The 13186-nt window shown below is 42.9% G+C and overlaps 1 long non-coding RNA gene across 1 annotated transcript; it reads left to right on the top strand.

Moving 5' to 3' along the window:
• The first annotated feature begins 3323 nt into the window (after positions 1–3323).
• Positions 3324–11712, top strand: LOC120094700 (uncharacterized). Its single transcript, XR_005489181.2, has 2 exons — positions 3324–4094; positions 11373–11712. It is a non-coding gene; the product is annotated as an uncharacterized LOC120094700 (long non-coding RNA).
• The last annotated feature ends 1474 nt before the right edge of the window (positions 11713–13186 follow it).

Raw genomic sequence — 13186 nt, 5'->3', positions numbered from 1 at the left:
AGGGGAGAGAGAGAGAAGGAGGGAGGGAGGGAGGGAGGGAGAGAGAGAGAGAGAGAGAGAGAGAGAGAGAATATGGGAGAATGGGAGAATGAGAGAATGCAGAGACCAGCTTTAGACCAGAGCAGACATTACTCTATCATTTAGGAAGTATAAACATCTGATATTTGTTTTGACAACCAGCTCTTCCAGTCAGCTTGCAGTGCCCCTGACTATCCCTCAATGTTCAGTTTTCAACACATAAAAACATGCATTTGTTAACATGTCAGGGTTATATTCACAGGGACATCAGTCTTTAGACTTCTTTCTGTTCTTTCCTCAGGCCTCTGGCAAACTTTGAGGGAACTTGGTCAAGAATAAAGTGTGTACTGACTGGGGCAAAGAAGAGACTAGACGAGATTGTCAAAGAGCAGAGTGGGGAGCTGCTGAAGGAGACCTCACTCTGCCAAGGGCACTGTGACGTGGGGGTGGGGCACGGGACATGTGGGTAAGAAGGTGTCAGGGGAAGGAAAACTGCATAGCTTTGTCTGTCTGTCCTACTAGTGTGCCCAGCTGATAAGAACTGGGTTTGGAAAATGTAAGTCGCCTCATCTATGCAGAGAGGTAGGTGACCGATTCTAGGTAACCCTACTCTGCATCATGGTCTGACTCTGTGGTCCCCTTCTTTCCGCTCTTACTGTAACGGATCCTTCCATGAGCAACATGCCATCCACCAGCCCCAACCCACCCTAATAGAGTCTTCCTTTCCACCTCTTCCTGGATCTCTGAAACAGCTTCTCACTTGCTGTGTCAGTGAACTTCATGAAGCTACTCTCAGTATAATCTATCAGCCCCATGCTTTCTGGAACACTGTAGTGAGCTTAATGTAGAAACAACAGTGTAATGTAGAAACTGACAATGTATTGTCAAACAGATAAAAAGGTGCAAAGGAGAGGTTTGGTATAATTTAAACTTCCTGAAGACCACTAGGAATCCCAGAGAACCCCATTAGAGGACACTTTGTACACCTCTACTCCCTCCCTTCCGTAGCCAACACTGTTTCTAGCTGTTCTCTCCTTCACAAACAAGATGGGTTTCTCCCTATACCAACCAAAATGGCTGCTGGCCCTCTGGTCATGCACACCAGTGTCACCACACCCATCTCTCAAGCCCTCTGAGCCAGTCCTTCTGAGGCTAACAAACCCCTTAATCTCCTCAGGATGAATGTGTGAGGCATGAGAGGAGCAGAGTCCTCCCTCCTGGCTTGCTTTTCCCCTAAGAAATTCTTCCACATCCTTTGGCAGCAAGTGTTAGCATCTTTCCCATTTGTCATAAGCTCCAAACCACGGGCCAAAGCCAATGCACAGCAGTGATGCTTCAAGTCATGGGATAGAGGCTTGAGCAGAGCAGAGCAGAGCAGAGCAGAGCAGAGCAGAGCAGAGCAGAGCAGAGCAGAGCAGAGCACAACATCTGGGGCTCTGAGTGGCTTCAAGAAGGTAAGGTCGCAAGGAGGGCAAGCAGTACATCCATCACTGCTGTGAGCTCCCAAACAGAAGCCACCACTATTTAACAAGTACAGGGCGGGCTGTAATTGACGAGATTTAGACTCAATGGTTGCTCAGCCTGCTCTGTCTATGCTCAACCCCATTTACTTTAAATAATCCTTAAAGACGATTTCCTTATATTGGAATATATAATTCAGGCAAAAAGATTCATCAAAACAAGGACAGCCCCGCCCCTGCCTCCTAATTATTCTTGTATATTTTACCCAGAACCACTTTTTAATGCATCCTTGTAGTCTATAAAAAGAATCAGACTCTTCAGTTGAAAGAAAGTGTCCTCTGCTTTCCTCCATTACAATTAGGCTTTTAAGAAAACAAAAACAAAAACAAAACCAGAAAAGCTTAAAGAGCTAGGGAGATGGTAAGAACAGGTACTGTTTTCCAGAGGGAAAAAACCTGAGATGGGCACAGAGGAAATGGGAGGTGCACATGCTGTGCTCAGCTTAATCTCTCCTTTTTGCCAGTCAGGGTCCAGCCCCTGAGATGATGCAGCGCACATCCTCACTTACCTTGATTAAGAAAAGTCCTCAGCAGCATCACCCCACAGTGCCCTGCTCCCCAATCCAGACAACCCCTCATTGAGCTCCTTAAGAGTGCACACTAAGTGTCTCGCTGTGATTTTACTTGATTTCGATGTTCATAATTCACTCTTCGATCCATCACCGCCTAGAACAAGCCACAAAGACTATCTTTATCATGAAGAACCACGTACATCTCATAATTTAACTGTGTACCTCACTCACACCCATACCACCACCCATTTTGGAACCTTGATGACTGTGGTGCCTCTCACAGTCTGTCTTTGCTTCCTCTATGGGATGAGCCCTCTGTTGCCTACTTTAGGCTGATGATGCTGGACCCTGAGTTTCCTTCATGGGCTGCTCACTTTAGTTAAGACACTTTCCCTAATGTCTTTTCTCTGTCCTTTGGCTATCTCCATCTTCCTGACAAAACGATGTTTATGAACCACAACTTGGAGCTTGTTTTTCTCTTGCTTGATCCAGTCATTGTGAAGTATGGGCAAAGTTGAAATTTCTTATCTTGACTTACAAACAAGGTCCCTGACGCTCTTGAAGCAACAGGCCGGTTCTTTTTGGTCAATGGATGTTTGTTCAGTGAGTGGATGGATGAATCACAAACCTGGGTCTCTAACTTGGAACTTCCCCCTGGGTTTTACCCTTACGACTCAGAGCTTGCTAAACATACCTCGTTACTTATTTTTTAGACTCCTCAAACCTATAGTTCCTCAAACTGATATCAAGGCAGCATCACTGGTTTGGTTTGGTTTTTTGTTTGTTTATAAAAATACTGCCCCGGATGGCCACCATCAGCAACCTGGCCACTGTGCTTCATGCTGGCTCAGTCTTTACATTGCTGAGCTACACAGATTCACCCCAAACTGCCCTGGAATCTGTTCGTGTCTCTCTGGAACCATAGTCCACATCTTCATCTTTGTTAATCTAACTCGTTCCATTCTCTCCAGCCAATCACCTGAATGCCAGTCTTGCCTCTTACCAACTTTGTATTCACACCGCCATCAAAGAGAACTGTCTAAGCCCTTTTTAATTTATTCTACTTAAAACTCTGTTGGTGGCTTTTTATTTATAGAAAAAGCTTCTTGTTGCAAGCTTGGTTTTATAACATGAAAGTCATCCTATCTGATCTGACTCTTGTCCATGAATCTAAACTCTCCTATTTTCTGTATCAAAGTCTAATACTACAAAACTTGGGATATCTAAACCCACTTAGCTATTTTGTATCTCAGAAAAGATGTCGTGTCATTCCCTGCTCAAGTCCAAACTTCTATCCTTTCTTTATCTGTTGAGCAGGATCTGATCTTATTCTCTAAGAGTTGCATCCGGTCTCAGCTCCAGCAGGAAGGCTCCATCATAGATTTAGCCAGGGACTCTATATGCTCACTATGACTCAGGTGACAGAGTGCTTTAGTGATCAGTGCTCAGCCTGGCCAAGAGTTTAGCCTATAAGAATGTAAGCTTACCAGCCATACTGCCCTGGCCGGCCCTGTAACTAATCTCTCTGTGTCTTAGAAAGGACTCAGTAAATGTTGGCTGTGGCTTCCACTGTCTCCAGCAGTTTGTTTCCTCCTTATAAATGTTCATCTCATTCCATCCCAGGAATCTCTGGGAAGAGTTCCGGCTGTGTCTGGTCTTCACTATTCACGTTCTTTAGAGTCTGATAAAGAAGGCTCTGAGTGAGGAAGGCCCTGGAATTACTCCTGTCTTTTCCTTGCAACCAGCAACCGCATTCTTAGCTAAGTTTCCTGAGGGTGGGGCAGGAGAACAGGGGACTCATTCTTCTTGTTATTTGTCTTCTCTGTCCCTTGTGAGTTTCTCCAGATCCTCTGTTCCTCTTTTATGAAACTAACCTTGGTGACTCCACATGTTTATGTAACCTGAAATGTCATCCATCCCTTTGCCGTACGGCTATGTCCTATGGATTGGAACATATCCCATGAAGGAAGAGAAGGGCTCTCATATTCCAGAAGTACCTGACTTTGTTTTCTACTGCTGTGAAGAGTGCTGTGACAGCAGCTTGGTGAGCAGAGGGTTTATTTCAGCTTACAGTTGTAGTCAACGCAGCAAGGGCAGGAGTTTAAGGCAGAAACCTAGAGGGAGGAACTGGAGTAGAAGCCATGGAAGGATGCCACTTACTGACTTGCTCCTCCTGGCTTGCTTGACTTGCGCTCTTACATATCCCAGGACATCAGCCTAGGGACAGCACCACCCACAATGGATGGACTGGGTCTTTCCACACCAATCACAAGTCAAGAAAATGCTTCACAGGCTTGTCCATAGGCCGGTCTTATGGGGGCATTTTCTCAATTGAGATTCCCTCTTCTCAAATGATTCTAGTATTGTATTAAGTTGACAAAAAAAAAAAAAAAAAAAAAAAAAAAAAACCCAAAAACAAAAACAAAAAAAAAAAAAAAACCAAAAAAACTAACCAGTGTAGGAAACTAAGAAAATTTACAGGGTTCAGAAAGCTAACAGAAGGTACAGGGCTCAGGAGGCTTAGAGAGCTGTTAAGAGTCACAAAGTTTGTCCCCAACTTTATATAATCTGTAAACCATCTAGGAAAGAGGGGACTGGGGAAGGGAAGGCTAGGCAATGAGGACTCTTCAGGGGAATGCTTGCAAGTTGGTCAGGGGGCTCCTATGATACAACTCTAATCTTCTCATCTGAGAAAATTGAAACACCTCATTTTTATTGCTGGGTAGAACTTAAACAAAATTGTGTTTGTGTGTTGAAACTGATTACCGGGCAAATTCCAGGACAGTCAGGGATACACAGAGAAACCCTGTCTCCAAAGAAACAAACAAATGAACAAAAAAGAAATATAATAGATTGCTATTGTCCATTTTCAATATGAGGTGATCTTAGTTATAGGCAAGTAGAAGGTGATAGGACCCTTTCTTCCCTAGCTGGTGGCTGACATCCATCCATCTCAGAAAATGGAGAGTTGGGAAGTTACAAGTAGTTTGTTATATGACTGAGTCTATGAGCAGAAAGGGGACAGTCCCGTGCCTGAAGTTAGCCATCAGATGAGGCTGAGTCCTACCCCAATAAGATGGGGACTTGGGAAAGGGACAAGCCCTGGCCTCCAGAAGAAAAAGGCAGGAATTTAATGTGATCAGGGGATTTTAAGCCAGTTTTATGCCCAATCAGTATGCCAGTCAGTTTTGCCTTTTCTCTGAGGCACTGTCCCTTTCTGTTGAACTGTAAATTACGAGCTGCTTCATTTTCACTTTTCTCTTGAGTTTATTCTCATCTTATTTCCAACAGGGAGAAACATCAATGCAAATACTTTCCCCCAAACCCTAAGGTTTTCAATATGAAAGATGGAAAGTAGCCAATGATGACTGCCTTCCTACTGCTGCATTTAATAGTTTTGTTATTTATGCTAAAACCACAATGAACTTTCAAAATGTCTTAACTAACTCAAGACTTAAGGGAAAAAGAAAAAACCACTTTTCAATTTCAAGTGGCAATTCCTTGTTTTCCATCAGGATGTTTCCTCCAAGAGGTCACAAGGCTCTTACTCAGTGGCTGTGTGGGCAGCTTGGGTCACAGGGCATGGTCCCTCCCACACCGGGAAAAGCAAGCCCATTATTTTTGGCTCTGTGTCTAATAATATGGATTTTCATGAGCTCAACCCAAGGAAAATACTTTTCATTTAATGGTAGCTATGGACACGGCCCCTGTCTCTCTAAAGACTGCTCTGCCTAGCTTGTTTTGAACCCGATGTTTTCCTGCATAGCTAGCCTATGAAGGCTGAGGAGTGGGAGGGTGGGTGCTGTAAGTGGAAAGTGAAAACACCACATAAAACCAAATCTGGTTATCATGCCTTTCTGAGAGTCCTGGGAAATAGATTCAAGTGTCATCAGTGCAGAACCTGCAGCACGCACACACACACACACACACACACACACACACACACACACTCCATAATAAAAAAATGAAATTAAAAGCTGCCATAAAATCTGATAAGACAAAACCGCAGGGAACTGTGTGCAGCTATTTAATGTCATTGTACTGAGTGAGAGTAGTCATTTCCCAAGAAAGACTATGCCACTGCCATCATGGCCAGGTCCACAGTCAGCCACAGGAGGATGATTGATCAAGAAGCTTCAGTAACATTGGGAGAGCAAACATAGCCACTTTCCTGACAGGAGAGGTAGTTATCACTACCTTGGCTTCAGGAAGAGCCACGGGGACCCCTCCCCACTCTGCTTTCTTGCTCTCTCTCTTTCTCTCTTGCCTTTCTGCCCTTCCCCCTCTCTTTCTAGCTTTGTTTCTAAGCTTACTAAAAACTTTGAGAATTCAGCAAGTCATTCATCCTTAGCTAACCCAGAGGGTGATACCAAAAGGACTTGAAAGATAAAAATACATATGTACACACACACACACACATATATACACAAAACACTCATACATGTATATACATACATGCGTACATACATAAATACATATACATACATGCATAAGACAGACTAATAGATCTGTTGGCCATTAGTTAAGAAGCCATTGACCTTGTGAATGGCTTTGCTCCTCTCATGGTCCCTTCTGTAGATGTCATAGACTCAGAAAATCCCTAGGTGGCCAGGCTTCTGGTTAGCACTTTACCTACTAAGCTGTTTCAACAGTCCTTTACTGATTTTGAAGTGTTTAGTGTGTTTACACTCAAAGGGTCATGACTTAAGGCTGTAAATCAGTTTGGAATGTATTTATCAGGGCCTCTTAAACATAACAATGTGATGTCCTCTTGGCTTATCCGGGATCTGGAATCCTTGCCTGTGCAGGAATCAGGCTTGGCCGCATGCTGAACATTTCTCCTCTGCTGTCCATCCGACAAGAGAAGGCTGGAATCAGTTCTTGGTCTGTCCTGACATTGTCCAGAAGGGTCTGGAGATAGCCAGAGGGTCTTTTATCAAAACTGAACCTTATCTTCTACCCACAAATAACAGGACTGATTACTATCTGAATTCCTCCTCTTCCCAAGAGAGAAGAGGGTAGAAGGACAAGGGCTGGAGATAAGGTACTTGTAAGGACAGTGACTCTTATCTCCATGAACCTCTGTAGCAAGGATGAAGCCTGGTACACTGCAGAACCTCTTAGATATTTGTCAAAGCCTCGGAGACTGTTCGGTTGATAGAACGCTTGCTACAACTGCAACACCCATGTGAAATACCTGGTGTGGAGGCATACTCATGCACGCAACCCCTGTGCTAGGAAGGTGCAGACACAAGGTTCCCTGGAGCTGCTGGCTGGCTGAGCTGGTGAGTTTTAGGTTTGGGTGAAGAGCTGACTCAATAAGTGAGTGAGAAAGACAGCCCAGGTCAACCTCTGGCCTCCACACACATGTGCACAGACACACTCACACAGACATGTACATATGCATACCCACGGAGGCATAAATCAACAAAGTCTTCACAATAATACTGGAGGAAAGAACCGATCTTTTGAAATCATTGCAAGAGCAGAAAGGTTAGTGGAAGAATGGGATCTTGAACCTGTCTCCATTTTTACCATGTTAAATGAGACAATAAAGTTTTCTCTCTGCACAAAAATCCAAGCTATTTCAAAAGATCTTCAATCAATCTCTCCCTTTTCTTCCTGCCTCCCTCCCCTTCACTTGTTTCCCCTCTCTTCTTCCTTCCTTCCTTCCTTCCTTCCTTCCTTCCTTCCTTCCTTCCTTCTTCCCTTCTCTCTTTTTCTGTCTCTCCCATCTTCTCCCCCCCCCCGCCTTTTCTCTCTCTTTTGCTGTAACTTGAGTGATCTCTGGGAAGAAATTTAATGACAAGCTATCATTCTGTCAGTATCCAACTGCGTACAAGTTTAAGCTCTACAGACACCATGGACTGCAGCCAGCTCAACTTCCTGCCCATGGAGGAGGCAGAGGTATTTTCCCAGTGCTTGGCATAACAAGTGTTTAGTAAGCACTACTTTCCTTCAGCACAAGAAGCTCACGGCAAGCTCTGGTCACAGCTGTGGCCAGAGTTCTTTCAATAACTACGTTATGATTCTATTCTATTCTAATGATAAGTAGTTCTTCCTCAACATATAAACATGATGAAATAGTGGACTTCAAGGACTTTGCTACATTCAATGCTATATTCCTTAAGACCTTAAACATGGCATATGTTTTAAAATACATGCTATTTTGAACGAATGCATAAATACATGAATAGTTGCGAGAAATGTATTGGTTCTAGTTTAGTTTCTATTCCTGTAACAAACATCATGACTGAAAACAACTTGGGAGGGAAGGGTTTATTTCATTTTATACTTCATCACTGAGGGAAGTCATGACAGGAACACAAGGCAGGAGGCTGGAGGGAAGAACTGGAGAAGAGGCCAAGGAAGAACACTGTTTACTGACTTTCCCTGGCCTACTCAACTACCTTTCTTATACAGCCCAGGGCTGCACCCTGACATATCAATCAGCAATCAAAAAAGTACCCCGTAGACACCCCCACAGGCCAGTTGATGGAAGCTTGTCTTAGTTACTTTTCTGTTGCTGTGATAAAACACAGCACTTAAGGAAGAATTTATTTTGGCCTATGACTCCAGAGTTTTAAGAGTCCACCATGGCTAGGAAGCATGGCAGCAGGCGGATGCTGGTAAGAGCAAGGAGCTTATACCGGGGTGGGGGGGGGAGACAGAGACAGAGACAGACAAAGAGAGACAGAGAGAAACAGAGACAGAGACACAGAGAGGCAGAGAGATAGAGACAGACACACACACACACACAGAGTGGGGTGGGGGAGGTTAGAACTGGTGCCTGGCTGTAAGTTCTCGAAGCCTCCAGGGACATATTTCCTTCAGCAAGGTGCACCTCTTAAACCTCCACAAACAGGAGCAACTAGAAACCAAATGTTCAAAGATCTGAGACCCTGAGAACATTTCTTATTCAACCCCTGCAAGGTCAGTTCCTCAGCTGAGGTTCCCTCTTCCCAGGAGTACCGACTTGACACCAGATGCTACCAATGAAAGTATCAGAAGTAGCAGTTGCTCTAGAGACGGATTGGAATTTAGAAGGGAAAGTTGAAGTACTAGTCCAGCATTACTTGAAGTCATGTGACACTATAGTACATGATTTACTCTTAGGCCATTGCCTGAAAGTTCAATGGTACCCATGGTCCAGACCAAGGGGAGGGGATTGAATGACCATGTCTGGATGGAATTTATACACAGTGTGAGGAGAGGCTGTTCAACTTCGGACACATTAAACACATTTTGAAATATTTACAGCTGTCTCTCTTCTACTATTGCTCTTCCTATGCTGCCCATCCACACCCCACAGATTTGTAGCCGATTAGTTTAATTCCTGCATTGTGAAATGATGTGAAATCAAGCCATCAAGAGACACAGAAGAGGGGCTGGGGATTTGGCTCAGTGGTAGAGCGCTTACCTAGGAAGCGCAAGGCCCTGGGTTCGGTCCCCAGCTCCGGAAAAAAAAAGAACCAAAAAAAAAAAAAAAAAAGAGAGAGAGAGAGACACAGAAGATAAAAATTGAGATGAATAAAAATCTCTCAGTAGGTCTTCTGCCGGGTGAGTCTAAGTGCTTTGGGCAGCTAGCTAACTCTTAAATAAGAAGACAAAATAAGGAAATAAAAAATCAATACTTTTGATCTTTCTTAAAAAGTGCTCAAATACCCTAATGTTGTCTCCCGTAGCCTTTATAAATCTTCCATTGGGGGCCTCAGAGAAGTCTGTATCATTTAACACAGTCATCGGGTTTCCAGTCCAAGGAAGGAAAGTGTATTTCTCAAAGCAGTGTACTCCAAGCCCACCTTCACCTGGTTACCATGTGTTAATCAATTATGTGTTGTGTTCCTCTGTGTTTTTGATCAGTGTTGCAGAGACACTGACTGGAAGCGTGCTGTGTCCTGATTTCAATGTGAGTTTTAAGCCACTTTGAAAACCCTTTAACTTGTGGGTTTGCCTCACTCTGAATCCAAATTACACAATAATATAATAAAGGAAGTCCTGTGGGACTGTCTGTGTCATCTTAAATTTCAGGAAACCACAACCTTACACATCTCCTCCCATGTCTCCCCTCCCCACCACCGTGGCCCTATCCTGCCCTCTGGCCTCTTTCATCAGGGTTCTGGGGTTGAAAACCCATTGCATCGACTCTGCCAAGTTCAGATTCTCCTCTGACACTTTGGAAACATCCTCCTTGTTCCTGCTATTAAGCGTTAAGTACTCCTGTCCTTTCTGAGTAATCAAAGCTTTATTGTAAAAACTCTATTTAAATCCCCGAAGAGCGCTAAAACATTCGTTTCACTTTTTTGTCTGCCTCAATGGGTATTTTATGTGAATTGTGAACTTGGGAAACATAAAAGAGGAAAATTAAAAAGAAATATGTACATTCTGTAAGAATCAGTAAGAAAACCATGAACAACAACAGTTCAGCGAGTAAACCATGAATGTGGAATGCATTTAGCCAGTTTGATATGGTCTTTCCATTTTCTTTACGATCTGCTCATGTAAGGATGGTTGAACATTTATTTAAACTTTAAAAAGATCTTCACATTGTTTAAATGCTTCACTATTTTACTCTGGAATTGTAAAAAAAAAAGCTACTTAGTTATATTAAAAATGTTTTTTAAAAGAGAGCATTAGTCATTTTTTGAAAACCATCAATTTCTAAATATTATCTCAATATTTAATGTTTGTGGTACTATATTATCTATGATATAAGATGAATTTAGAAATGTACAGATTATTTTTATTTAACTTCACTTAACTTATGATAAAAAGAAATCCAGCAGGCCAAGCTCTGATGGCTGAGAACAGAAATAATTATATATATTTTAAAATACATTTTTGCACTGTGTATATTTATCTTTTCCTTCCTTTCTATATATGATTTTTTTTAGACAGAGTTGCTAAGTAGCTAAGGCTGACCTTGAACTTCTAATTCCCCTGTCTCAGCCTCCTGAGTGCATGGATTACAGGCGTGACCCTGTAATTGTTTTAAAGAACACGGAGTGAGTACATAATGCAATGGAAAGAGGGCTAGACTGAGCTGCTGGAGACTGAAGTGAAGTGGAACTTTCTGGTTTCTTTGGAAACTCAGTTATGTAATATGATGTTTGGCTGGGGCAGACAGGTGAAAGGAAGTTTTGTTGAAGTAGACCTGTGGGAGGGCATGTGATGTTTAGAAAGAATATAAATCTGACCTACGGACAGAAGGAGGCTCTGGCATTGGTTTGCCTTGCTCTGCCTCACTGTCTTACCTGAAGACACTCTTGTGTCAGTTCCCCCTACATCCTGTTGCTGACCTTCCCCTGTCATGATTTCACAGAACATAACTCACCAAAGAACTTCTCGGACACGCTGGCGGCAAGAACTCCCTCGGATTGGCAGAGCTTTGTGGTGTCCTCCAGATCAGACTGCCCTTGTTGATTCGTGAGTGGTGGCTGCCGAATGGACTGGACTACAGCTGCTCATCCATGTTTGGTGTTTGCTAGAGGACTGGACTGCTGATAACCAAGATTGGAATCTCCATAAAGAACTATTTCTGAACAGGTTCACAACCCCTGTTTCCTATTAGCCTTTCTTTCCCACTATCACTGGTGGGTAATAGGCTAGAAGGGAGTTTGAAGTGCTTAAGAACCCTTATTAAAGTAAGTTTTGAAAAAATCTGAGCTGACACTGAAATCTGCGTGATTCCATGAAGGTCACAAGACGGTCTCTGATAAGTCCAACTGCGTCAGGAAGTCCAACTGAGACATCACTTAGGTTGTGTGGGGAGGTGTGAGGCACAGCTGAGTCTTGGGGATCGCAGATTCAATGATGGCCTGCTGTATAAAAAGCTGTAGGATAACTAAAAGAGACCTTGGCTCAAAAATTAAAAATAAAAAAGAATCGCTCATATAATTTTCCCTTTTTGAGATATCCTCATAAAACACTTAATTTTAAAATATGCTGATCAGCTGAGTAAACTTAATTTTATTATTAACCTTTTGTTTTTTAATTAAATAGCAATTATGTATATTTAAGATGTAACACACACAAATGCGCGCGCGCGCGCGCGCGCACACACACACACACACACACACACACACACACACACCATCCTCACACACAATGTACTAATAATGTTAACTTATTCATCACCTCATGTACTTTTTGTTTTTTGGGTTTTTTTTCAGGGGTTGTTGTTGGTTTTTTGTTTTGTTTTGTTTTGTTTTTTGGTGCTGAAATCATTTGAAGTATACTTTCTTGGCAATTTTCATATTTTTTGTTTCCTGGCAACTTTTAAGTACACAGTGCATCATTAGTGGTAACAGTCTTGGTGTGTAAAGCTGTAGAACATTTTCCTCTTAACTATTTTAGCCTTTGACTGACTTCCTGTTCTCCCTTCTGTCCCTGGCTCTGGTAACTACCTTCCACTTCCTCCTTCTATGCATCTTCCTGTTCTCCACATCCACAACTTCTTTCTCTTAATGGCATCTATACCAACTGTACAGAGTGCTGTCTCATTGTGCTTTAATCCCGATGAAGTTTCCCGATGAAGTGTTGAACTCTCACATATCTATTGGACATTTGGCATGTCTACTTTTGAGAAATGTCTCTTTAGGTTTGTTCAGGCCTGATAAGTTTTAATGCTCACATGTACTTAAATACTTGCTTTTTAAAATATCCTTTCTATGAAGTGTGTGTGTGTGTGTGTGTGTGTGTGTGTGTGTGTGTGTGTGTGCAGCAGTAACTTTTATTCTCCTGTAATAATCCTTGTTTTCAGGTCTTACTGCCTCAGTGTGCTAACCTAGGCCTAGTCCTGGAAGTTTCTAGCCTCCTTTGATTCTTATTTAGGCCTAGAGTGTTTTCGGCCTTGGAGACTTCCTGTTGAACAAGCTCACCTCCTCGTAGCTCTTTCTGAACTCTGGCTGGCTGGTTCAACTCAGTTGCTCTGGCTCAAACACCAAAGTCCAAGCCAAGTAATTCAATCTGGCTCCCCCATCTCTCTCCTCCTCTTCCCCTCCCTGTCCCTCTCTCCAATTGCTCTGCTTGGCCTGGTACAGACTTTGGCTGTATGTTCTAGTCTTCTTACTCCTCATTCTCTGGCTCATGTGTCTTTACCTGTATCTAGCTTGTTCTCTCTTCAACCTGTCTCTG

This window comes from Rattus norvegicus, chromosome 9 (genome assembly GCF_036323735.1).
Source record: "Rattus norvegicus strain BN/NHsdMcwi chromosome 9, GRCr8, whole genome shotgun sequence".
NCBI lineage: Eukaryota > Metazoa > Chordata > Mammalia > Rodentia > Muridae > Rattus > Rattus norvegicus.
This window is presented reverse-complemented; position numbering and strand designations above follow the sequence as displayed.